The 26,733-nt window shown below is 37.3% G+C and overlaps 1 long non-coding RNA gene and 1 pseudogene across 1 annotated transcript in view; both read left to right on the forward strand.

Moving 5' to 3' along the window:
- Positions 1 to 26,733, forward strand: part of LOC120892977 (uncharacterized) — a 129,473-nt gene that overhangs the window by 24,217 nt on the left and 78,523 nt on the right. The gene's annotated exons all lie outside the window — the stretch shown is intronic.
- Positions 23,624 to 24,420, forward strand: LOC110597898 (mitogen-activated protein kinase 8 pseudogene; annotated as a pseudogene).

Consider the following 26,733-nt stretch of genomic DNA (forward strand, 5'->3'; position numbering starts at 1 on the left):
CTTACATGTGATATTGAAGTGAATTGTTTAAATATAAGTATTCAATAAGATCATTTTTTGTGTGTGGTCATTTGATTAGTGGTTCTCTTTCTCTAAAGTCTGGAAGCTTCATGGAAATAAGGCTGTTTTGCTTTTTATACATGAAGCTCCCAGCAAACTTTGGGGTATTTCCACTCTATGAATGATCTCTACCTTCCTGTGGTCTAACGAGTTCATCTCTTGGCAAGTCAACCCTGCTTTAGAATTAGTACATTTTGGAAACTGAATGTGTGTGGCCAACACAAGGAATGAATTATTATTATTTCCTGGAACAATAGTGCTCATCCTTATCTTTCATTATTCAGATTTAATTTTTGGTATAGATATTTGATGGAGAAAAAGATATATTCCTACATAAAAGAGATAACTGAATCCCTGAAAGCACATTTCCTAAATAATTTGTAAAATACTATTGAGTCTCAAGAAATTTATTCTTGGAATCCTAACCACATTTATGCATGCTGGTTGCTGGGAATACATTATTGTGTGCACCCATAAGTTATCAGTAATGATGCAGGAAGGAAAAGTTTATGTCCTCAGAGTTAAAGTCTCAATGTACCTCTGAACCTCAAATAGCTCTAAAGATTGGTATGTTATCAGAAAGGACTTTGGAAACAAAAACAGACTGTATTATTGTACTCTTTTCAAAATCACTGTATTTCTGCTCTTCACTTCGTATTGCTTAGAGTTTTGAGTTTTTAACTTCTCAGCCTGGCATTCAAGAAATTCCATTTTATGACCCTCGTTTTTACCTTCGCCTTTATATAATAGTCCTCAACAGGGACTCTGGGCTACTGGAATGGATTTTTGCTGTCCTTCTCATATGTCAGGGTCATTTTAATCTTCACTGCTCAGATAACATGATTTTTTCACTTCTCTATCTAGCCATACTTTTTTTGATTCCTCAAAATCAAGAGTGGATAGGGGTTTTCGATTTCTCCTATGTTCAATGTATATGATGATCTCAACGGTAATTTAGTAATGTGACTAAGGACTTGGATTCTGATTTTGATTGAAACAGGCTTCTTTGTGTACTTTCTAGGTCTTGGTAAGGAAGTTACTAACTTCTTCAAACCTAGTTTCCTCAGCTGTAAATTGTAAATAGATAATTTACCTTATAGAATTGTTATGACAGTTCATGAACTTTTGCATGTCAAATGCTTAACAGAGTATAACATAGAAATCAACAACTACAGACTCTTTTGAATTCTTATTTCAAGTATTCTGTGTGAAAACAAAGATCGTGTCTTCCGTTTTGAATTATCACAATACCATGTTTGGTTATGTTCTTTTAGTCCCAACTTAATGGAAGAACAACATGAAGTTAAAGAAAGACTAGTTTTGATCTATGGTCCCACAGTCAAGGCTGCGTGATGTTTTAATTCTCTGCAGTTGTGAACATAAGAGCTCTGCTCTACTCATGGTGGTGATGGGTGATGTTTTGGCATACAGTTATAGAAGTGTGAGGGTGGTCAAAGTTTAAGACTTAATAAGAAGCAAGTAGGCAAGTAGGATTCGCAAGTCTAGCAATCCTAGGAGAGACTTGAGCTGGAGATATCTTTTCCAAGTCACCTTTGTCTAGGAGGTGAGAAGCCATTGGCTCTGCAGGGATGCAGCTTGACATAGCTATAACTATGTTGATCATAACCATCATCTCACCCACCAGTGACATAAGTACAGCCATCTTGGTCATAACCACCATCTTGCCCACACATTTCAAACTGCATGGAATAGACTAAACAAAATAGTTAAGATGCTCAAAGAGCATTTTGTGCTAGGCACTGACCGGTCAACTGTCTCTTAACTGAATCAGGACATGTTAATAGTATTTGAGAATTCCCAGTTCATTATGTTTTGCTGTGGTTTAATTCTGCTCAGCTTAGTATATAAAGCCCTTCCTTCCTCCTGTCTCAGAGTGCTGGGTTCCTTCTGTCTTGCTGTTGCCCAACACATGCTTCTGTCTAAGTCCCTGGTGAGTTATATTTTGTACAATCCTAGATTTTTTCCCTCTTTCTTCTGTCCCTTGACACCTTCCACTTTGGGTGGCCAGTTGTTCTACACTAGATATTTTTCCAAAGCAGGCATGTCCTTGCATAAGAGTATTGAGTCCAAAAAGGAAACGTTATAGAAGCCATGAATATAGACTTGCTAATGGCTGCATAGAAGATGATTACTGCACAAAGGAAATAAAAGTGTAAGTAGAAAGACAAGAAAAGACACACTTCACAGAAGAGAATATTTCAAGATTGACATGTTTGATGCTGCCAAAAGCTTCTGAGGGTCCAAATAAGCTGTGGATGAAAAGGAACATTGTGTTTATCTCCAGGAGGTCACTGTTGACCTTTGTTGGAGCTATTGAAGAAATATTTAGAATGGATTGAGAGGAGCCTGGGAAATAAAAAATAGAAACATCAGGTTAAAAAAAATGACTATTAAAGGAAAAACAGAGATATAGATACAGGAACAGAAATTTTTAAAAAGTGTGATCTCTATTGATTTTTTTAATTTTACAGAGAGAGTTTTTGAGCACATTTAATGTCCAGTGGAAAGGACGCACATCAGTTATAAATTGAAATAGGCCCTCCTAAATTAACATCTGAACTTCCTAGCCTCTAGTCCCTCAGAATGTGGCCTCACTTGGAAATAGGGTTGTTGCAAATATAATTGGTAAAAATGAATTTGTGCAAGGGCTGGGGAGATAGCGCAGTGGTAGAATGCTTGCCTGGTATGTGTGAGGCCCTGAGTTCAATCCTCAGAAGTAGAGAAAGAAAGGAAAAACAAAACAAAAAACAAAAAGAAAATGCCGGCTTAGGTTGGGCCCTAATCCAACATGACTGACATTCTTACAAAAAAGGCAAGATATGAACACAGAGATACGCCCATAAGAACATCATGAGAAGATGAAGGCAAACAAGGGTGTGGTGTTCCTACAAGCCAAAGAATGGCAAGGCTTACTTACCAGCACATCATCAAAAGCTCAGGGAGAGGTACAGGACATATTTGTCTCCACCACCTCTAGTAGAAATCAACCCTGCAACACTTGACCTCAGTCTTTCAGCCTCCAGCCTCCAGAACTGTGAGATGATGACTATTGGTTGTTAAACCAGCCAGTGTGTGGGACTTTTGTTCTGGCAATCCTAGAAACTCATGTGAAATCGTGGGGAGAGAATAAAGAAGAGGTGGTGGTGTAAATTCCCCAAAAGGCAAGTGGGAAGGGATCCAAGTTTTTAAGGTAGTTGGTAGCAAGTGTGAGATCTGGGGTGATCTACATGTTTGCTATGGAAAAGATAAGGAATCCTACCTGATGACTTCTGTTTTTTTTTTTTCTGTAATCTGGGAAGAGATCCATCTGCTGAAAGTGAAGAAATAATAGAGGGAGATTTGAGAACCCACAGGAGTAGGCCACAGGATTTCAGTGGACACTAATCTGCTCTGTCACGTGACTCTGTTCAGCCATTTTCAGCTGTGGGGTAAAGACACAGGGAAATGGAGATCTGGGTCACTCAGGGTTGGGGGCTCACGGGACAGGACAAACAAATTATAGAGCATCGAGTCCTGCTGTTGAGATAATATTCTATGGAATCCAAGCCAACCCAATAAAGGGTTGGGGGTGAGGATAGGATTGATGGTTCGGAGAAAATAAAGGAGTCTTGAAGAAGAGTGCATATGGTGGGAGAAACTAAATAAACCAGGAGAGGAGAGAGATAAGTGAGGCAAGGTTCAAGGTAGGACTGTTGGATTGCTTGGACTCAGACAGAGAAGAGGAACAGGGTAAACAATAAAAATATGTAGTATGTCAGAGTCAACATTAGAGTAGTGCACTGGAAAAATTCAAGTAGAGCACTGTGTGTGTGTGTGTGTGTGTGTGTGTGTGTGTGTGTGTGCGAGCGCGGGCGGGGGTGGGGTTGTATTTTAAGAAGGGTGGTCAAGGCATGCTCCCTGATAGGGTGATATTTGAAGAGACTCAGAGCCGACAAGAAAAGATGAGATATGTCTCTCTGGAAGAACAATTCAGAAGAGGAGAACAACAATGGAAAAGCCCTAAATCTGTAGAATTGTCAACATGATCTCACACTTACTAGCTTGATATATAGAGTGTACTTCAAAGTGTTTCCCAATATTTCCATGAATTTCCTCAAGGAGGATGGTCTCATAATAGAAGTCCTCACGGGTAGCCACAGAGAATAGACTTGACAGGGATTTCCTGATTCACCTGCTGGTTGCTTCTGGACCAGCCTTCTCATCTTGCTGCCACACTGTTCCCTGTGCTGCTAAAGACCCTGGTGGGCTGCATTCTGTTGGGCACAGCTGGCCTCACTGTGGAAGTAGTGGGTGTCCTGTTGGCTTTGGGTGGTGGGCACTTCTCATCTTGGATACACAGTGTTTTGCTCTTGTCTTACTCCTGTACAGCTATAGGGCCTAAGGCTGCTGTGTCAGGTCATGGCTTCCCCACCAGCCCCATTTTCCTGCATGACTGATATTGCTACGTTGAATTCTGGTCAAGAGCAAAAGCTGTTTTCTTCTGGAGGTTATGCCCATCACTGGATATGAGCTGACCTTCCAAAGAAAGAAAGGGCAGAAAGACTTCCTCAGTCTAAATGTGAGTCTTGTTTTATTTCCAGCTCCAGGGACAACCTCTTGATATATCGATTGCCACCACATTTTCTTTTTAGAGAGATCACTACCACGTTCCTCAGGGCATGGTCTTGCCATGACTCCAAGAAAAGAAGGTTAGGGGAGTTTGACACTGGAACATTTCTCAAAGCCTAGGTTGTTTGGTCATATTCACAGTTACCATTGCTTTTGTGGGTACAGGGGAATTAAAATGTGTTTAGCCAGTTTTAAAGGGCAAAAAATCAATCGCACAATAATCAAAATTTTGTAGTACATTCCACACCATAAAAAGCCTCATGCTATGTTGAAGGGGATGTAGATGAGAGAGAACAGTGACATGTAAGATCAATGTTTACAAATTGGTCATTTTATCAAAAGTCATCACAGAACCTCCGTATTTAAATGGATCCTATAATGAGAAATTTTGTAAACTTAGATCAAGAGATTAGATATCTGCATTTGCTAGGTGACTGTATCCATTTCATATTTTAGGCACTAATAAACACATCTTCCTGTTTATTTATACATGTGTGCATATTCATATGAGTCTATTTGACTAAGTTTAGTGTAAAATTTGCTGATAAATTGTAGTTACAACAAATGCTCTGAAATAGAGGAAGGAGATGAATTATTGTTATTTTTTAATCTCAAGAGGTAAAACACAGGGACCTATTTAATTCACTTTCTAGATGATGGGAAATTTGAAATACTTTGTTTTCAAGAGGTTAAATATTTAAAAAAATGTTCCAACTACCACAATCTTTATACCTAAGCTGATAGTTTTGTTAACAACCAGAAAAATAGACTAGCTGTGTCATGACCAGTATCTGAGCCATGCAAGACTTATAATGTCCAAGCACTACACAACTCAAGCTGAAATTTCCTCACATATAGGTAGTGAGTGAGTCTGGTCCTGATGTGCACTGTGATGTGCACCAGTGTGTATACAGGAAGAGGTGTTCTCATCCAGTTGAGTGTATTGATATTTCTGGTCTAGGTCATTCTCTGTTCCAGGACCCACAGTGTTGATCTGCACAAGACAGATTTTGAAAAAATACCTTCTGTTCATCTTGTGATCCATATTAATCTCTCCCTGATCTTGTGCTTACTCATTTCAGGATTTGGGGACCACAAAGCCCACGAAGCTCTTTCTTTTCATAACTTGCCATCCAAAGACATTTTTGATGCTCAAACAATTCCCTGCTGTTTACAACTTCAGAGGTTGTCCTCCAAACAGTTTTTCTCTCTCAACTTCAATAGCACCACTTTCACTTTTCATCTGACTTGGTAGCTAATAAATCAAGAGGCAGGATAGAGAGAGGGGAGAAAAAAAATACCTTTATTGTAGGTCCTTTTATATTTCTGTTTTTCAAGGGTTATTTACTAAAGGACGATCTTCAATATGTTCTTACTTTTATAATTTTCAATTTTTTTCATCTGAAATTTGTGGACTTCCTCCTCTTCTCTTTTGAAAACTATTCTACAATACATAAAAATTATTATTTTAAAGTATTGTCATTGTGGACAGTTTTCTTGTTATTAAACTTACTTTGGTCACCTTGATTTATAGTTACAAACTCTTGAGAGAATTATTTGTGTGTTTTTTATAAAAGAGGTAGGTATAGCTTTTCAAAAATGTAGAAGAAACCTTGAGAAGTTTTTTTTTTCTTTTCATGGATTCGAATGTACAGTAAGTTATTTCCCCAAGTCATAGGACTGACAGATCTGTAAGGATACATGTATTGTCTTCCAGAGAAAACCTACACTCTAACTGGCTTAGTGACAAGGAACTTCATCCCATAAAAGGGTAAGCTGAGTAGCATGGTGGAATCCAGGGAAACACAAGGGGATCCTGTTCTACTTGTGTGCATTCTTTGATCTGCCCTCCTGTTTGTGTTGTCTACCTTCTTGGGCTCTGAGCAAGATGGTGGCAGCAATTCCAGATGTGTCAAAATCCAGGGTACAAAGAAAGGGCTGTCACTTCTCATGTTTCCTTTTTAGGACCCAGGAACATGTTTCTCAAAGTCCATAAACAGATTTTCTTTCACTATGAGTTGACTAGGATTCAATTATATGCCCATTTCTGATCCAGCCATCAACTGTGGGAATTTGAAGTACTATCACTGACAGAGATTTCTCTTTTTGGACAGCCTTGACTGCCTTTCTCTTTCACCAGTCAGGCTAATCCCTTGGGGTAATCACAGAGATACACCACAATTCAGTAGTTGCTTATTTCATAATCTAACGTGAAGTTTATTTAAGAATTCAACTGCATTTTTTTCTCTCTTTTTGGTACTGGGGATTGAAACCAGAGGTACTTTACTACTAAGTCCATTTTATTTCTTATTTTGAGACAGGGTTTTGCTAAGTTGTTGAAGGTTTCCCTAAGTGGCTGAGGCTGACATTGAATCCTTTAGCCTGAGATTCCCAAGTCACTGGGATTATAGGTGTGCCCTACTGTGCCTGGCTTTCAACTGCAAACTTGCATGGCTTGTGTTAGTACCAAGCAAAGTTGGGCTAGGAGAGAAGATGAAATTCTTTTGGAATATTATCAATTCCTAGAGTTACTTTATCAGGTACGTTTAATACTACATGCCTGTTGTCCAGAGAGTAAAGTGATTTAGGAATGATTGCAATTCTCTGTTGTGTGCTCATAAAAATAGTCTTCTAGATCAAGGATACTCTGCTAGAATTTAATTTACAGTAAGGTGATTATTCATGGGAAGGTGTCTCTGTATGAGATCAATAAAAATCGAACAGATCCTCTCTCATGAAACTATTTCCTCTCCAGTCTTTCTCATCTCTAGTCACCTATTTGCTTGAGTCACAAGTATTGACATCATTCTTGAATTTTCCCTATTGTGGTAATTCATCAGGGAGACCACAGTCCTACTTGCAAATGAAGCAAAGCCCCCTCTAAGTCCAACTGAATGCCATCTTCCTAGTGTTGGCTCTACAATAGGTTATTGGATGTGCTGCCTAATTGTCTCTTCTTTCCCCCTGACTCCATCTATTTAACCTTCTAATTCATTTCTAACTCAGTGTTCATTGGAATAAAAAATTACACTGAACATCACTTCTTTAGAAATTTCCTATTGCATTAAAAGTTCATATGTATGTATGTGTATGTATGTATGTATATATATATATATATATATTTTTTTTTTCTTGGCCATGGCTCATAACATGGTACATGAGTTTGCCCCTGCTTCTCTGTGTAGTCTCATTTGATATTAACCTGCCTTAACCACAGCCTCACTGGGCTACTTTCTGCTACTTGAATACACTTAAATTGTTCCCATCATGAGACAATTTGGATGTCTCATGGATGACAAGCTCTTAATCTGGTCTCAGCTCAGTCATTACCTTCTCAGGGTGGCTTTCCATGCTCACCCTATCTACACAGGTTTCCTCTCTTAGTAGGGGAAAGTGGTTTGTTCTTTGTCCTCAGAGGTTTCTTTTCTAAGTTTGTATGCATGAGATTCTTTGTCTTCCTATTTATTATCTGTCACCCTTTCTAGGTGTGATGCTCCTATTCCCAAGAATGCAGCCTGGCTGCAGTAGGCAGCCTATGGAAAGGAGGGCAGGGAACAAATTTCATTTATAATGATAGTTCCTTGAGTATGGATAATTCTGTGGCATTACTAGCACCTAACAAGGTGTTCATCACATGATACGTACTCACCACAACTGTCTTGTTGAATTAATGGAATATCTTGTTAGAAGAATAAAAATTGGCATTTAACTATAAGATTAGGAAATGAAAAAATGGATTCCTCAGCATTTGGAAAACTTCAACTGTATCATTAATAAATATTCAACAAGGTTTGTGATATTTTCAGGCAAGTTTGGTACCATTCTTTCAAAATGGCACCTCTCTGTTTCTTGAAAGAAACAAGAGAACACCTGAAGAGTCTGAAAACCAGAGGAAAATTTTAAAAAAGAGTGTGAAGAATCAGAGAATCTTCTCATCCAAATATAACTTGATATGTAGAATGACCCCATAGACTCAAGGAAGATGGAAACAGCTATAGATGAAACGTGTTGACATATAAGAAAAAAAAAACAGGTCTTGTTTATGTTATAGACCAGTTTTGAACTACTTCATGATGAGTTGAAGTTATTTTAGTTGTACTGTTTAGAAGGCCACCACTATCTAGTATAGTCTTGAGTCTTGTAAAGAAGTTATTGCTTACTTTCTTGAAATGGCATCCTAGTAGTAATATTTGACATTAGGTCATTAATTGATTAGGGAGAGATGAAGTGACAGGAGGGCTAGACCAAATTGAGGACACCTAGCACATGGCTGCATGACCATGACCTTTTTCTCCTCTGGATCTCAGATTCCCCAGAAAATTAGGGACAATGGGTTAGATGCCATCTAAATTTAACCAATGGTAACTTTGAATAATTTTATGCAAAGAATGTTGATCAGATTTCCATTACTTTAACGAAATAACTGAGATAAAACTTGTAAGGAGGAAAGATTATTTTGGCTCACAGTTTTGGAAGTTTTCATTCATGATCAGTTGGCATGATGCTTTGGAGCTCAAGGAGAAGCAACATGTCATGGTGGGCATACCTAATAGAGGCTAGGAGATGAGGAAAGTAAGTAAAAGAGGAAGAGGAGTGACTGGGGTCGGCTTCAAGGGCATGCCTCCAATGAGCTAACTTCACTTCATTAGGTCTCACCTTTAATGGTTCCACCATCTTCCAATTGTGCCATGGTCTGGGGACAAAGCCTTTAACACACAAATCTTTGGGGGAACATTCAGGATCCAAACTATAACACAAAGATACCAATGTGTTAATATAAAAAAAATCATGTAACTATTCTTTGATTTTAGACATAGTTTTCAGGAAGCTACCTTAATTTATCAGTTCTAGCTCTATAAAATTCTTTGGCTAGGTAATTGCTTTTAATCTTATCTTCCATCTGATCCATTTTAAAAACTAGTACCAGATATCTTTTTTTTTTTTAAATAAAATGCTTGTCTTTTCATTCTCCTGCCTAAGAGCCTGCAATAGCTGCCCTTTCATCAATGCAGGATGCCTATGGCCAGACTCATTCCTCTTCTACCTTGAACCCTGGGCTCTTCTGTACCAAACTAGGTGCAGTTCTTCAAACACTGTAAGCCTCTTCATATCTCTATGCATTTTCCCTAGTTGTTTCCTCTGCCTGGAATTTTACCTCTCTCTGTTCCTTGTTTGTATAGTGGACACTTTCAAGATTCTGACTTCTCTCTCTCTCTCTCTCTCTTTTTTTTTTGAATCTCTTTAATGAGCCATTCCTGTCCAAACTCTTCCCCATCCCACATTCAGCAGGATCCCCTCCACATTATCCCAGGTAGAATTGATTGTTCCTTTTTAACTTTTTTTTCACAGCTTCCAAACCCAACTTCTCTACTGGAGACACACCAACACACATTGTCTGTGTATTCTTCTTAATGATCTTGACTGGAGAGCATGTGTTACCTTCATCTTTGCTTTTCTGCTCTTTAACACAATGCCCAATATATAGTAACAGCCCCATAAATATAAATGGCTGAATAAAACATGAGTGAAATTTGAAGGAATGAAAAAGCATCAACTGCCTAAAAAGTACTTCTTGATTTTAAATTATGAAGTTTTGGCTTAATGCCTTCAGAGATAGGGATAGAAGAGAAAAGATGCTTGTGAGAGTGGAAAATTTTTGTGGGGAGGAATCTTTCCTTCCATTGTCCATATTGTTTTCAGTTGCTTCTGATACCATTGTCTCTCCTGGCTCTTCTAAATAAAAAATTCAGATATTTGATATGATATCAGTGCTCCCATATGTCTTTTGAAAATACTAATTTCTGTTGGACAGAAAACTAGAAAAGCTTGATAAGCATGCACATGCAGCAGTGAGAATTAATTTGATAGAATAGTGGCTCAGAATACAGTAATTATTTTAGGCTGCCTTTTCAAATTCAAGGAACCCAGACACTTATATGATCTCACAATATTGTAGCAAATGGACCAAAGCACAGACTCTAATGTGTGAAAGATGGATTTTATACACACGCTTACATTTTGATTAATTTATTCATTATTCAACCTACATTCATTGAGCACCTTCTTCTGTTGAGCTCTATATGAGATTGTTTGGATTTAAAAATGTAGTTGGAGGATGGCTCTTCCATTAGTTTGGACAAAGTTCTCGATGTTGGAAAACTCTTACATTCATTCATTGGTATCCTGGCAGTGACCACCCTGTGTGGACTGTCCAGGAATCCCAACTTGTGCTATTTGCCCTTCCTCCTTCATTGTCTTTACAACAGCCTTCTGCTAATTCTTCCAATGCATCGTGTTTGCTACCACCTTTGTGCCTTCAAACAGGGCCTTTCTCTGCTTGAAACACTCTTGTTGGAGAATTCAACTCATCTCTCAGAACTTGGTTTAAGTGTCAGTTCCACAGGGAAGCTTTCTTTGATCCCATGCCCAGGTCAGTTCTCCAAGCTGTAGTAGCACTCCACAAACCTATTGCAATCATAATTAATAATGCATGCAGTTATATCTAGTCTTCCTCCTGGAATATAAAGTATATGAGGGGATGATCTGTGTGCCTCCTTTTCTCCTTAGGTCTCCAGAGCCCAGCATTGTGCTGGCATACAGTGATCTTTTATAACATTTGCTAAATGGATCAATGAATTAGCATTGGCAGAACTGCTAGGATGGACTCTTTTCTTCCTTGCCATCTCAGCTAGTGCCCCAGACTTCCTTTGTCCATACGTTAATGGTTGGTGGAATAAAGATACTCAGACACTCTCACAGAACAATTCCTTTTCCTAAAGGGAGTTGTTACATCTTTGAATTCCCATAATATATGAGACCCTGTGCTGCTGGTGACACTCTCATCCCCTTCTCAGTCCTTTCAGGTGGAAGGAACAGAGAGCAGAGGGAAGCTGATCACCATTTCCCAGCCAACACAATCTTGGAGGTATAGGGAAGACCAACTCTGAGTATAATGATAGCAATCTCTTTCCCTGCATGAAAGATAGAATCAGGATGCTCATTTAAGGTGAAAGCAGGACTTTCAAAATCACCAATCTAGCAAAGGCAGAGAGAGAGTCAGAAACAGAAATCAAAACATGTAACAATTCATTTTAGAAAAACGTCCTGCAAACTGATCTCACAGTTGGAACTTAAAAGGCCTAGATACAATCATGTTTTGTAGGTTCCCTGAAATTGACTTGAAAGCTAAAGAGATCTTAAGCAATGTTATCCAAGGAGGAAGAGGAATAGGGAATCCATCACATTGCCATGTTCTCCCCTGTTCTGAAATTATAAAATTGGATCTCAGTCTAGAGCTGAGGGATGGTGTTCATATTATGCATGTGTTTATCTCATATGTATTATGCGGGTAAATTGGAGAATGCATTCCTCCCAGTTGCTTCCAGAGAGACTCATCTCTTGATTCTTCCAGCATCCCTTCCTCCTGGCCAGAGATTGCCTGTGAGTGATATCTTTTCCTGTATGCCATCTTCTTTCTTTTTCCATATCAAATTGCTGTTAATATGATGCTGTCCTAGAAATTCCTGAAATTTTCTTTGTAGAAGGAAGCTCCACCAAGCCTGTTAGCAGGCAGAGCATCTTTTTAACTCTGCTAGAGGTACCCACTCAATATGATATGATTTCTGCTGAAGTCTTGTCTGCTTATATGACTTTTGGAAATCATGTTCTGAGAAATATCCAGTGACATTGTTTCTGAATGTTATCAAAATCAGAATTTCAGCCTTCTTATAATCCATTCTCTTACATTCTCCTGGGGTCCATTTTCTTTAGGTAGGATTTTATCATGCCTTTGCAAACTAAGTTCTTTTTCTCTCTATCAACAGCATCAGTTTGGCCTGAGAAAACTGCAAATTCTTGGGCCTCATCCCAGACCTACTGAATCATAAACTCTGGGATAGGGGCCCTGCAATCTGTGTTTAGGGAATTATATATGAATGTTTGGCTCAAGTTTACCTTGGTATTGACTGAGAATAGAAAATGGGCTTTTTCATCAAGTTAGCAGTTTCAAAAAGATAATGAGGCAATGGTTTAGCTTTCCCAGAGAAAAACTGCATGAGCTAGTTTAAAGCAGAGTTATTTACACATGACTAATAAATGGACTAGCAATACATGGTTTCATTAAATGACTCAGTATGTGTAAAATATTTAGGATAGTACCTGGCATTTAATAAATGCTGTATAAATGTTAGCTAGTATTAAAATCATTATTGTTTGGTTCCATAGGATATTCATTAATTGAATGAAATTCCCCATCTTCTTTTAGAGAGTATTTAAAGGACTTTACAAAGATACAAACAATAGTAATTTAAGAGATACTAAAAAATTAATAAAAAGAAATGAAGTTTCAATGCATGCCATAGAAATTCCCATAACCAACTCTTCTCATTTTAATTATTTCATCTACTTTGTATTACTGTGTATACCTAAGGGACCTGCTAACTGTTCATCCAGTCTTTTCCTTTTTATTTTTGGCCTAGGAAACCTTTCCTGCAGCCCTCTACTGTTCCTTTCCAGGGCTGCAGGCTGCAGGTTGGCTTGGCACCTATTGTAGTTTTGCAAGATGTCAGAGCCCAGAACCATCTGACCCCTAGATGCATGAAGCTGACCATCCTATGCTCTACTGATGGAATTTTACCCATAAGACATAGACTTCTATTGTAGTAAGTCAAAGGGAATTTGAGTTCCCTTAAATAAAATACAATGCAATCGAATTCTGCACATTTAATCCTCTAGAGCATAAATTTTAATGGGAAGTTTATTATGCAGTGGTCTGCTTTTAAGCTTTACCCACACCCAATTCTAGGGTAAGGGTCAAGGAAAATTATAAGAAAACATAGGTGTATAAAAAAATGCCATCCTTTTCCAGGAATCATGAATATCCCAATAATATTCTTATAAAAGATTTGAAAATAGCAACTTCCTTTTTTTTAATAAAAACAATATTATAGAAATATATTTTTAAAATACAAAAAACAGTTAGAGATTGTTTATTTCAGGCCATGGGGCCACGGTTTCCTCAGGTGGAGGGAGGCTGAGAAATGGGAGAGTCAGGGTAACAGGTGAGATGTAGTCAATGATTAGTTTTCCCATTGAGTGGAGGGCTTAGTAGATGCTTATCATAGTATTTTAAAAGTTAATTAATTTTACAGTAGAATGAGCTACTTCCTTTTTGTCAGAATAAAAAAGCTATGGTACAGTTGGTGTAATAGTTAAATGAGCTATGTATCTTCGGATAAAGGTGCGTTCAAATTCTATCACTTACCAGCTGTATAACATTAGGGAAGCCCCTGGTCATCTCCATGGATTAGTTTGCTCATTGGAGTAGAGTTGTGACCATTCAGTGAGATGAAATGTGTTGGAAAATGCCTAGCACCTAGTCAATGCTAACTACTTTTGTTATTTTATATAGAACAGAAATGAAGAGGAGAGAGATAGATGAGAAACTCGATTCAGAGACCCTGGCTGGGTTGGAGAGGCAGCCCCTCATGCCAGAATCAGTACAAGATGGAGTTTATGAGCCAAGCATGAAGGGAATGCATTTGTAGGAGAACTGAGAAAATGAGGAAGGAAAACTTTGTCTTTCCATATGCAGACACTTGCATACATTTCCTTCCTGAGTTCTTGAATCCCAATGAGAGAACTTGGCATGTGTTTGGGAAGAAACCTCATGAATTAATATTTTTCCCAATGGAGAAGCTCACAGAAACTTTGAAGTGTTTATTAAAGAGTTGATAATGAGGAGAAAACTTTTTGAAAATCATATTAAAAAGTACCTCCCAAACTGCTTCAACAATTTAACCTTGGAATCACAAGACTCTGCTGGAATAGAAAGAACACATTTCTCTCTCCCCTCCGTTGTCCCTGGTGTATCACATGCATGCTCATAGCTCCGATGGCCTCTTTCTAGGAGTTGGTAGAGGAATGATACTCTTTTTTTGTGACCAATCGTATAATTATGAAGGTTGAAATTTGTAATCCTGATATCAAATATTTCATAATGACATCAATTTAAACTTAATATTGCCCTTATCTTTTGACAAAAATAAGGTTTAATATGTTTTTCTCCTAGAGGGGGTGAAATAAGGAAAGACTTTATTATACAAGATAATTAAAATTCTTCCTGAGGTTAAAAGTGATTTAAAAAGAATCACAACATGAGATAATTAGGCCTTATTAGACACTTTATCTGCTTCACTGAAGTCACTTTTTCCAGGATGATAAAATGTGCCTTTGTCTTTTTTTAGAAAGCTGGATACCAAATTTGGAGAAAAAAATGATCTTTCCTCCTCCTCTTAGACTCAGCGCATGACTGTGTGAATGGATTTGTGGAAATAATTTAATGACAGGGTTACAGTTTCCAAAAGCTAGACCTTTAGAGAATGTGATGGTTTTCAAGTAACTTACTCATTTTTTTTCTGGTGGAATTGCATTTTACCCTCTATTTTTAGTTGGTTAACAGAAAATGATATGAATTTGTGTTTTCTGATTTTTTTTTCTTCCTGACAGGCAGAATAATAACAGATTAGTTTTGGGATATTTAACAAAATCCTTTTGTTACTTGACAGACACATTTATGTGTTCTTTTGCCATAATAGGTGAGGCAAAGAATGTCAGTGTTTTGTGTTTTTAATGTCTAATTAACATATAATATAGACTATTATAGTAACCATGCAGGATCCGATGATATCTTTTAGAGAAAAAGTGCTTTAGGCATTTAAAGCACATGATGTTTTTGTGAGAGGAAGCAGGTACCCTCGGAGCATGGGAGTCCTGCCAGAGTTCTAAACCGGATCCCTACCTGAGGCTTGATATTGCTTTTCTATTCTGCTTTTAGGCCCAAGGATGATGATGACACAGAGACCTCCACTTCTGCTAATGCTCTTTGGATTTCCAACGGGTTTTTGACAATGTTCAATACAACTAATAATTAATGTATCAAGCAGTATTTGTTTTTGCCCATAAATTTGTTTCCAACTTATTTCCATCTATTCACCAGGGGATGACAAGCAATCGTCTTTAAGGAAACATTTCAGTTTTACAGACAATGACTTTGCAATGGAGGTTCCATCCAATCATTCCTTCCTTCTGGGGGATTCTTTCCTTTGGAGAAAGGCTTATGTTTAGATCAGTGCATCCAGGGCAAGGTAAAATATACAGATCTCTTTGAAAGCTAGGAACACAGAACTGTTAGGTAAATGTCTATTTTAAGGTGAAATATTTAGGAGAGAAATAGTGTGCTTCGGCAGAAAAAATAGCTCCTGTCATATGTTTGCGGGGTCTATTGTCAATGATACAAAGGAAATTGTTGCCTTAAAGAGAAACTTAAACAGTAAAATAAGAATGGAATGAAGCTAAAATTACAAGCATAAAGGAGGCAATACCAAAGGCATCCATTTAAAAAGGTTTTAAATGTTTTCATGGGAGTACACAGCTGCTTCTCAAAGTATGTGTGCTACCTGGAGTTTTACTCTGTCAAGCTGGTAGTTTCTATCAGAAAGAGTATAACACTTATGGGATCCTAGAGATGGGTAAGCATTAGTTTAAAAAAGTGCACAAAGCATGAACCTACAGCTTAATAAATTATCATAAAGCACAGAACCATGTTTAACAGTTGATTTTTGTGTATTGATTTTGAATCAGGTATATTTGTTATATCTTCATCAATCCTAATGATTAGAGGAAGTTTTCCTACACATAGCCACATCATCTGAATAATGACAGTTTGATTCTTTCTTCTAATCCTTTTATATTTTATTTGGGTTTTGATTTACTGCACTGTCTGTGATTTCCAGTGCATGCTGAGAGAAAAAATGATGGCATCTTTCTCCACCCCCTATCTTAAAAAAAAGACAAAGTTTATTTAAATGCCTCACCATTAAATGTTATGCTTGATTTTCCTAGTTTGCTAATATTTAACTCGATAGGATGCTGATTTTTATCAGATGTCTCTTCTGCTATTGTGCTGATCATCATAATGTTCAGTAAATATGCTGAATTACTTTGATTCTCTAATGGTAAAGCAACTTTGAATTTCTAGGGCAAATCAAAGTTGGTCATATTGCATCATTTCTATGCATAGCTGGATTCAATTTGCTAATATTTTATTTAGGATATTTGAATCTGCTTCTGTGAGATTGGACTGCTATTTTTCTTTCATGTGGAGTTTTGGACCAAGGTTATCTTGACCTCATAAAATTATCTGAGAAATATATCTTTTTTTTCTCCTTATCTTTGGAAGATTTCTTGAAATATTTGGGTTATTTCTTTTTTAAATATTTGGAACAACTCACTAGGAAAGCCATACAGGCCTGCAGTTTTCTTTATGAGTATGCTTTAAGTTCTTTTTGGTTTTATGTCCGTTTTCTAAGTTATCTTTTTCTAATAGTTCATCTGTTTAATCTAGGTTTTCTATTTTTGGGCATGTCATTTGCTTTACCCTATTGTCTTTTTTAATGTCTGCAGTAACTGTAGCATCGCTTCTTCTCCTTGCCTGATATTAATTGATTGTGCTTTTCCTTTTTTCCCCTGGATCAATCTCTCAAAGCAATTATAAATTGAGCTTCTTTTGTTCTTCTCATTTGTATATGTTTTTTCTGTTATGATAATTTATGGTCATGCCTCTATTACTTCCTTCTGTTATATTTAACTTATTTTTTCCTCTAATTTATTGATCTGGAAGCTTAGCTCATTAAATTCCAGACTTTTTTTCTAATATATGCATTTGAGCACATTCATTTTCTCCTAAATCCTGTCTTTTCTCATTTGTTCAATTTTGGATATATACTCATTTTAATTAAAAAAAATTTCCATCTTTTCAATTTCTTATTGGATCCATGGGTTTGTTAATACATGTATCATATTAAACAATATGAAGGGATTTTTAGAGTTATCTTGTGTTTATCAATTTGTAACATAATTACATTGCAGTCAGAGGATATACTCTAAGATCCCAATTCTTTTAAATTTGTTGAAAAGTCCTTTATGGTCTACTGTATTTGTATAGGTTGAAATGTTTGGGACTATAAGTGTTTGGGATTCTGGCTGTTTTTAGATTTCGGAATTTTTGCATATACACAATGAGCTATCTTGGGATAGGACCCGTGTCTAACCATGAAATTCTATGCTTTATATAAAACTTATATACACAACCTGGAGTCAACTTTATACAATATTTTTTTAATAATTTTGTGCATAAAACAATGTTTTGAGATGTGGAATTTTCCATTTGCAGTGTCATGTTTGTGCTTACCAAAGTTTCACATTTTTGAAGCCTTTCAGACTTCCTTATCAGGTCCTGTGACCATGGTAAGAAATTGTCTACCAGGGAAAGTCTGCTCTCCAGAAACATTTCTACTCTCTGGATATCACCAACATTCTTGTTTTGAACATCTGCCCCTAATGCTGAATGGCAGGAACAAAAGAAAGAGCTATGGTGGGACTGAGTATAACAGGAGAGATTTAAAAAAAAATGTTTAAAATCAGTATATAAACAACCAACACAAAACTCCACTAATCACTTGGTATTATGTAAGCCATATAACACAAGGATGTTAGGTGGGGTAACTTCTGAAATGATGTGAGGCTAAAGTAGAGGTGATACTAAAAGCTGAACATTCTGGGCTATGAACACCTGGGAGGAGATTCAGCAATAATGTTGTTTCTCATCGTATAAAGCACATTTGAAATGGTAAACTGAAAGGGGATGTGGTAAACAATGAAAATATTTTTATTTGAAAATTTCTCCTTTATCCACATAGCAGATTTTCCCTGTTAGAATTACTTGCTTAAAGGTATAAGGAATGCTGGAATTTTTTTTTCTTTTAAGTTTGTACACTGTCAAACAAGTTCAGTAATGAGGAGAATGAGATGAGATTGATTTTTCTTCGTGTTTTACAACTCAGCCCATTCTGACTCATTGGGAAACTTCTGGACAAGAACCATATTTAAGAAGAATCTATCTAACCTACGTGCTAGAAAGAGCATCTCCTAAGCAAAATGTAGGGGTAAGGAAGAAAACTGTTCCCAAAAGAACTGTATAAAATATTGGTATTATCAAGAATCACTGTTGTGTTACAGATGGCTCCTTTAGTGGAGGAAAGCCTTACTAACTTTCAGGGGAAAGTAGGTAGAAGGATCACGATGAATACTTATGATCACAGGCACCTGTCTATTAGTTGAAGGAGAAATGATGTAACTGAAGGTTTTGCCACAAATTGATACACATGTGCTAATAGGCATCACCAATCCCATAAATGTGATGAAAATGACATTAAATAGGAACAAAAGAAGTAAACCAATTGGATGGTCAGAGGGTCTCATTGTCTCTTGAGACACTTTCTACAGAAGAAAGTTAGAAAACCTGATTTTGGAAACACAGCCAAGAACATCTGGTTGAGGAGAGATGAAAAGAAAGCAGATGCGATGTCCCTGTGGATGGCTGGACAGTTAGAGGAGGGGAAGGATGTGCTTCTCATGTAGACTATGAAACAGGTGCAGGAATATTACTGCTGGTAATATGAAACTTGAGCCACCCAGACAGCTGCTAGAAGCTTATTCTGCTAAAAGCAGGGCTTTGATAAACCCTTCAATTGCCTTGATGAGACTTTGTTTTCCAAGAAGATACAAGATGTAATATGGAGAACTTTGGAGCTAATTCTTACCAGTAAGGAAGAACTTGCTCGTGATGCAGATGTAATAGAAGACATCTCCGATTTCATAAGAAGAAGAAAAAGAGGTAATTTCTAGAATATTCAGATCTACATATTGGCGTTAAGGAAATCATATTAAAACAAAATCAAGAAAAGTGTAGTTCATCAGCAGGTATTTATGAAGGAGAAGGTGGAACTGTAGTTGGACTGACCCAGATTGGGGGAAGGATGTCTCAAGCTGGTCCTGTTTTAACATCAACTTCATATACATGGGCAGAAGGGCACCATTCACTTGACTTCCAGGGCCCATCTTCCTTCATATGGGTTTATATGTGGGTTTATAATCAGTAATGCTGGGAAGTTTGAGTAGTGATTTGAACAAGCCCAGGAAAATACCAGGTCATGGATAAGCTTGACTTTGTAGTTACGGACGAGGTGCTGGTGGCTGACCAAGGATGCTGTCACAGGCCAGTGGTGGTCAGGTGACTAGCGTAGCCTAGAGATGTGCTCTCCTTACAGAGGTTTGGGCATTCTGTGGACCACAGCTCAGTTGTCACTTAACTAGCTCCTGGTTCTTCAAGTAACGTCATAATAATAATTAGCTTTTCATCTCTATGACAAAATACCTAAGAAAATCAACTTAAAAGAGGAAGGCTTTATTTTGGCTTATGGTTTCAGTCCATGGTTGGTTGGCTCAGTTGTTTCTGGGCCTGTGGCGAAGCAGCACATTGTAGTAAGGAGCACATGCAGAGGAGTTGCACACCTCTTAGCAGCTAGCGAGCAGAGAGATTGAGAGGAAGTGGATGGGATCCCAATATCCCCTTCAAGGGCGTGTCCCTAGTGACCTAAGTTTATTCCACTCAAACCTATCTCCTGAAGTTTTCACCACCTCCAACAGCACCACAGGCTGGTGACTAAGGCTTTAGAATATGGGGTTTAGGGAACAAAAACCTTTGCTGAAATAGCCTTTATTCCTATACCAATTGACTGAGCACTCTTTATTCCTCTCTCTCTCTCTCTCTCTCTCTCTCTCTTACTCTTTCTTCCCTTTATTTCTTTTGGAATACTGGGAATTGAACACAAGGGTGCTCCACCGCTGAGCTACATCCTCAGTCCTCCACCCCCCCACCACCACCTTTTCCTTTTTAAATTTTGAGACAGGGTTTCTGTAAGTAATAATAATAATAAAGGGTGAACACAGAGACAAGGTGCAGAGGTAGGGAAGGTGGCAGAGTGGCTCCCTGTGCAAGTGGCCACGTTTATTAATGCCAATAGGTTACATTAAATCATTAGTATCATAACTACATTATTGTTTAGAGTATCAGTAATGTTTCTTATTCTGCAGTTACATTTTATAGTTACAATATGTAATGTTAGGAGCTTTGTGTAGTCCTCAAGAAAGTCCCTTGTTTGAAGTTACAGTTAGGTGGGCAGATCCAGGAGCACCAGAGCTTCCTGAAACATTGTGGTTATCTAGCAAACAAGTCCTTTTATTCCCAGGAGCTACATGCCTGCAATCAAGGTGGAGGCTTGATGAGGCTCTAACACAGAGATTGCTCCGGGCATTACCATACCAGCTAGACATTGCACATATATTAGCTATATTACTAGATCCTAAGAGAGATTGCAGGGCATTCTAAGGGTGGGAAACAGGGTGCCTGTTACCCCCTGCCCCCACCAGGGAGTTTGCTCACACCAGGGGAATGCTGTCCTATACATTTCCATGGTCATATATATTTCACTAAATTCCTCATACTGTCTCAGCCTCCCAAGTTGATGGGATTAAAGACATGTGTCACCAAGCCCTGCTTACTTTTTCTTTTATCTCAACTTCCCTCACCATTAAGATCCATCTCAATGGGGACAAGTTCTTCCTAGACTTGGGAGATAGTGTCTCTACAAGTCAGCTACAAATTTTCTCTGAGTCAAGGAAGCAAATTAATGAAAGATAGGGAGAATACATATGGGAGAAGAAAAAGTACTTTTTTCCCCTTACAAATTATTTGCCTTAATATTAAAAAACTTGTTTCTTTCCACATATCTTGTTTCAATATTTTTTTTAGAATTGAAGTTTTTATTTTGAGAGTTTTAGATTCACATGCAGTTGTAAGAAATAAAACATTGATCCTGCCAACCTTTTAGCTAGTTTTTCCTGATGATAACATCTTGGAAACTATAGTATTATATCACTAAAGTATATAATATATATTATTAGGACATCCACATGAATAAAATCCATCAATATTAACTTCATTTTCTCAAATATTTACTGTATTAACACGTGTATTTGCATGTGTTTAGTGATATACAATTTTGTCACATTCACAGGTTCATGGGATCATGGTCACTATATACAAGAAGTCCATCACTACAGAGTTCCCTCATGTTACCCTTTTATGATCACACCTACTTCCCTCAGGGTCTTCTGTCCAAACTCTGGCAACCATTCACTTGTTCTTCATTTGTATTTTTTTTAAAAAAATTTTATTGTCTTTTTAAAAATGTCATGCAAATGAAATCATTTAGCATGTAATATTTTGAGACTGGCTTTTTCCCCCCCTTAGAAATTCAGTATATTTTAAGAAATAACAAAAAACCAGATAGCCTCTATTTTAGGGATAGCTGATCACAGAAGGAAATAAACACACATTTTATTTGGCTTGTTTTCTTTATTGAAAATAAAATTTGAAGTGGAAAGGCTAGAATACACCATATGTTGCCAAATGTATATGACCAGTTCCAACCTCTATTCTAAGCTCCAGACCCAGATTTACACTTCCTTCTGGAAAGTTCCACATGGATCACTTGAAGAAAACTCAAATGCAATGTGTTCAAAATATAATGTGTCATATGTCATTCTTGTCCCAGAAAAAAATGCCTCTGTTCCACCTGTACTTCCTGCTTTAATGAAAGATGCCAAAGTCCATCAACACCTAAATTCATCAATCAGTTCACTTATTTTCATGTCAGAGTCAGCATCTCTTGCTCTTGCCACCTATTCCATGCTACCTCATTATCTCATTGTTATTAATATCTTAATTTTCACCTCCTGTAAATACCACTAGTGTGCTTCTCTTTGTTTCCATTGCCTCTAAGTAAGACCCTTTATTTTTTAAATCTAAGGTATTGCAGTGCATGCAAACTGCTCTGTTTCAATCTCTTAATTCAATATCTCATTAACCCCATTGTTGAGATGATCTTTCTGAAGCAATAATCTGGTCATATCATCCATCTGATACCTAATATGTATTGCAAATCTGTAAACAAAATAGACTATTCCATCATGTTATATTTTCCATAGAAGCCAGCCCTGAAGTCTGTGATACCATGGTCCCTTTGAGTACTCACATTCCATAAGCCTACTTAAGAAACACATTTGAAGTATTAACCTACATTCTGCTTTGAAGCTGCAAACTGAAGGGATTTTAAAAAAGAAGAAAAGAAAAGAAATAATCTCTGTTGGTGGGCTTCTCTTATTGCCATTTGATATGCTTCTGGCTTCTTGGTGAAGTTTTGGAAGGAGTCATTATGTAAAAAAAAGTATGATGACAATCTTTATAGTGTAGAGATTGGAGATTCTATATCCACAGTCCTAAAATTTGAGAGCTTAAAACCTATAGGTGCAGGAGTTCAAAGAATGGTATTTGTCACTTATTAAGTGGCAAATACTTATTTTTAACAGAAAGGTAGCAATTAAGAAGCTGAGCTTTCTATTTCAGAATCTAACTCATAATAAATGAGTCTACATAAAAACTTGATTGGGCTGGGTGCAATGGTGCATGCTTTAATCTTAGTGGTTTTGGAGGCTGAGGCAGGAAGATTGCAAGCTCAAAGTCAGCCTCAGCAAAAGTGAGGCACTAAGCAAGTCAGTGAGACCCTGTTTCTAAATAAAATACAAAATAGTACTGGGGATGTGGCTTAGTGGCTGAGTGCCCCTGAGTTCAATCCTCAGTTCTAATATAATATAATATAATATAATATAATATAATATAATATAATATAATATAATATAATATAATATAATATAATATAATATAAACAACAACAAAAAACTTGATGGACTTTGAAAGTTCGCATACCACAGAAATATCCCAGGAGAAGATGTTTAGTCATGAAGTTCATGGATGCAATCTTTTTCCAAGCGTTTCTTCATGAAAGATCATGAAAGAATGTCCTACTTCTCTTCAGATGTGGTGTAGAGTCTAGCACCTTCTCTTTGCTGGAATTATTCAGTGGCACTTAAAGCCCAGTAATAACATAAGGCTGCGATTTGAAAAAAAATATATTTTGAATGGACTGGGACTTCAGCAACAAGTTTTATGATGATGCTTCATGTAGTGATACGCTGCTCTAGAGGGCCCAAGATCATCCTGAACATGGACTTGAAGGAAAGAATTGATATTTGGTTGGTTAGATACATGGTGGGATAAAGGATCCAAAGTTTTCTTCCAACATACAGACGATACTGACCAGTGAAATACAGTTGTCAAACAGCTTGAGGCACCATGTCCTGAATTCATGAAGAAACTATTGGTTACAGTAAGAAATATGTTGAAAACATTCCTAAATATGCTGGAGATAGCACTGAGAAACTTCCCAGGTGTACGTTTTGCAGCTGACTCAGAAGACAACGAGCATAGAGCAAGTTAAGTAACAGGTTTGCTATCCAAAATGCTGGTCACAGGTGAACATCTAGAAGAATCTCTATAGATAAAGTTCTCAGGATCCTTCTGAAGCAGAAGCCCCATCACCCCAAATACCTCACAATTGATTGAATGAAAGAGAACATACAGTAGAAGAATGGAATGAATTGATAAACAAGAGAACGATAGACTTAGAGGAGTGACCCAAGCATGAAGTTGTATAGGAGCAGCCCTCTCTTTCAGCACAGGTGCAGCAGAGATCAGTGGCCTTCAGTATCCATCATCATTGTCGTCTGTCCAAGATGCATCTTCTGTGTCAACAGATCCAACTTTGGCTTTAGGAGAGCAATCCTCTAGAAGCAGCAGCTGGACTTCTGGGCTGCTGTAGATCACTACTTGTGCCTTTGGAGGTGGGATGGGAGGGATTAGGAGTTGATTAGTTATGGATAAAACTACTTGAATAATAATTCTTGGTCTTAAAAATGTAGAATTGTTTTGCAGTAGTTTATTTTTTTAAGTTTCAAGAAATGTAATTTAAAACCTTGTGTTTTAAAATAGTAACAAAACTGTATTGTAGTTTTGCTTTAATTAAGTTTATAAAGTAAGCCTAATTATTTCATCATGGTTTGTTTTGTATTTTCACTTTATATGATGCTGATAATTTAAAAAAAATAACCCTGAATTTGGAAGACTTCATTTATCAAAGCAAATATTATGTCATAGCCCATCAATATCATGAATTATATAAGATTTTTATGTTTCTTTTGTTAGAATTTATTTACAATGTTTTGTTCATGATACTGCCCTTCAGGATTATATTCTTACCCATGAAACATCACCAGAGAAATGAGGGAAAATAGGTGGTAGCAGTTGTACTTAGAAATAACTGAGTAAATGGTGGACCACCAGTATTTGCTGCTTGGCTATTATGATTTAGCTATAATGGTAAGCAATCCTACTAAATTTTGGCAAAAGTCCTATCATCAAAATATTGGGATAAATCACAACATGTCTTTAAAGGTTTTAGGCAAGTACCACCACTTTCATATCTTTCTACCCCACCCCAAAAAAACCAAGTAAAGGAATATGGTGTGTTCTGAAAATCTCTGGCATAATCAAAGCTTATAATCACATAAAGTAAAAAAAAGAGATACTTTGTGAATAATACATTTCAATGCAAATAAACAGATGGTTCACTTCTGTTAACTGTGAGCTTGTATTTGTATATATGGAAATAATCTCAGGCTGTAGGTCCTAGCAACGGTTTGGAGTCTGGTGTTCCTCTTTCCTGTAGTTTGGTCCCTTGGACCTTCCTGGTTTCCTATTACTCACACAAGTAGTCAGTTGAATACCAGTTCTCATACTGTTTCTGACCATTTTATTCTACCTGTAACATAATCATATTTATAATAGCGATCATGAGATTCTAAAGCCTACTTAGATTGTGTAGGTGATATAGCCAATGATCAATATTCGATTTATCTGAAAAAACTGCCGCAGTCATATATAAGATATCGTAAGGACCATTTCTTCACCTTTAGCAGAGGAACTATAAATTTGATTATTTCATCTAGGTGTTTCATTGTTTTATACCTGATTTTGCATATAACATGAATGCAGACATCAAGTAGTTTAAGAATGGTATTGTTCCTGAAAAATTTGTTCTGTTCGAATTTTGTATTTGTAGATTCATTTTTCTACAACCGAATTTTTTTAAGTAAAGAATCACCAAGATGGGGGGGGGGGAGAGAGAGAGAGAGAGAGAGAGAGAGAGAGAGAATATGAATGAATGAGAATAATTTATTCTAGTGGATGAGGAATAGCCTTATTCTAGCCTTAAAGTGGTAAACTGTTCCGTATACATTCAGTACTTGCTATATCGTCTATAATGTCTCTGACAGAACACACATAAGAAGGCTCCTTTTTTTGTATCTTCTTCAAAGGAATCCTCTCCTCAGTGCTGAGTGCTCCTTTACCAGTCTTTGGGCATAGGTCACTATGTCTTGCATAGGTGGCTAAGTCCTCTATCCAAGAAGACCACTCCTCTTCGCTTCTCCCTACTCCTAGTTACATTTTATCAGATTGAAACTTTTCTAAGGGCAGCTGATCACAGGGGGGGCAATAGAATTTGAGAAGTTCTAAAGACATGGGGAGAGAATTCAGGAATCCATTAAACAAATAGAACTGGAAAGATGGACCCAGAAAGTAAACAAGGGTGCTGAACCTTGGTGTTGGATGATCACCAGAGTGGACATCAAAAATCTATAGCTGAAAAGCATCAAGACAGGAGGAGTTTTGGAGATGCCTGATTCCTAAGCATTCATTAGTTTTTGTCCTTTGTCCCCCTCTCCAAGGGGGCCTGTTTGCATGTGTGTTTCTAGATACCAAGAAACCCCTGTGTCCATTATGGATTACCATTATGTATCATGTTGATTATGCATGAAGTGACTTGAATGAGACTTTGTTCCTTGTAAAAGTGAGCAGGAACATTTTAAAAACTGCTTTTGGATTATTAATACTCCTCTCCAAAAGTGACTGAGTGAAGCTGCAAAGTTCACATAGGGACATGTTGACTTTTCTGGTACAAAAACATGACAGTGAATTTAAACAGGGTGTGGGTTTTAGAGACGATATGTCAATGTTTCCTCCACTGATTATCTTTGTGATCTTGAAAACTTAATTGACATTTCCAAACCACACTGTCCTAGTATGTAAAGTGGGGATAATAGCAGTCACTGTCTCAGAAGGCATGA

Source organism: Ictidomys tridecemlineatus, chromosome 7, assembly GCF_052094955.1.
Source record: "Ictidomys tridecemlineatus isolate mIctTri1 chromosome 7, mIctTri1.hap1, whole genome shotgun sequence".
NCBI lineage: Eukaryota > Metazoa > Chordata > Mammalia > Rodentia > Sciuridae > Ictidomys > Ictidomys tridecemlineatus.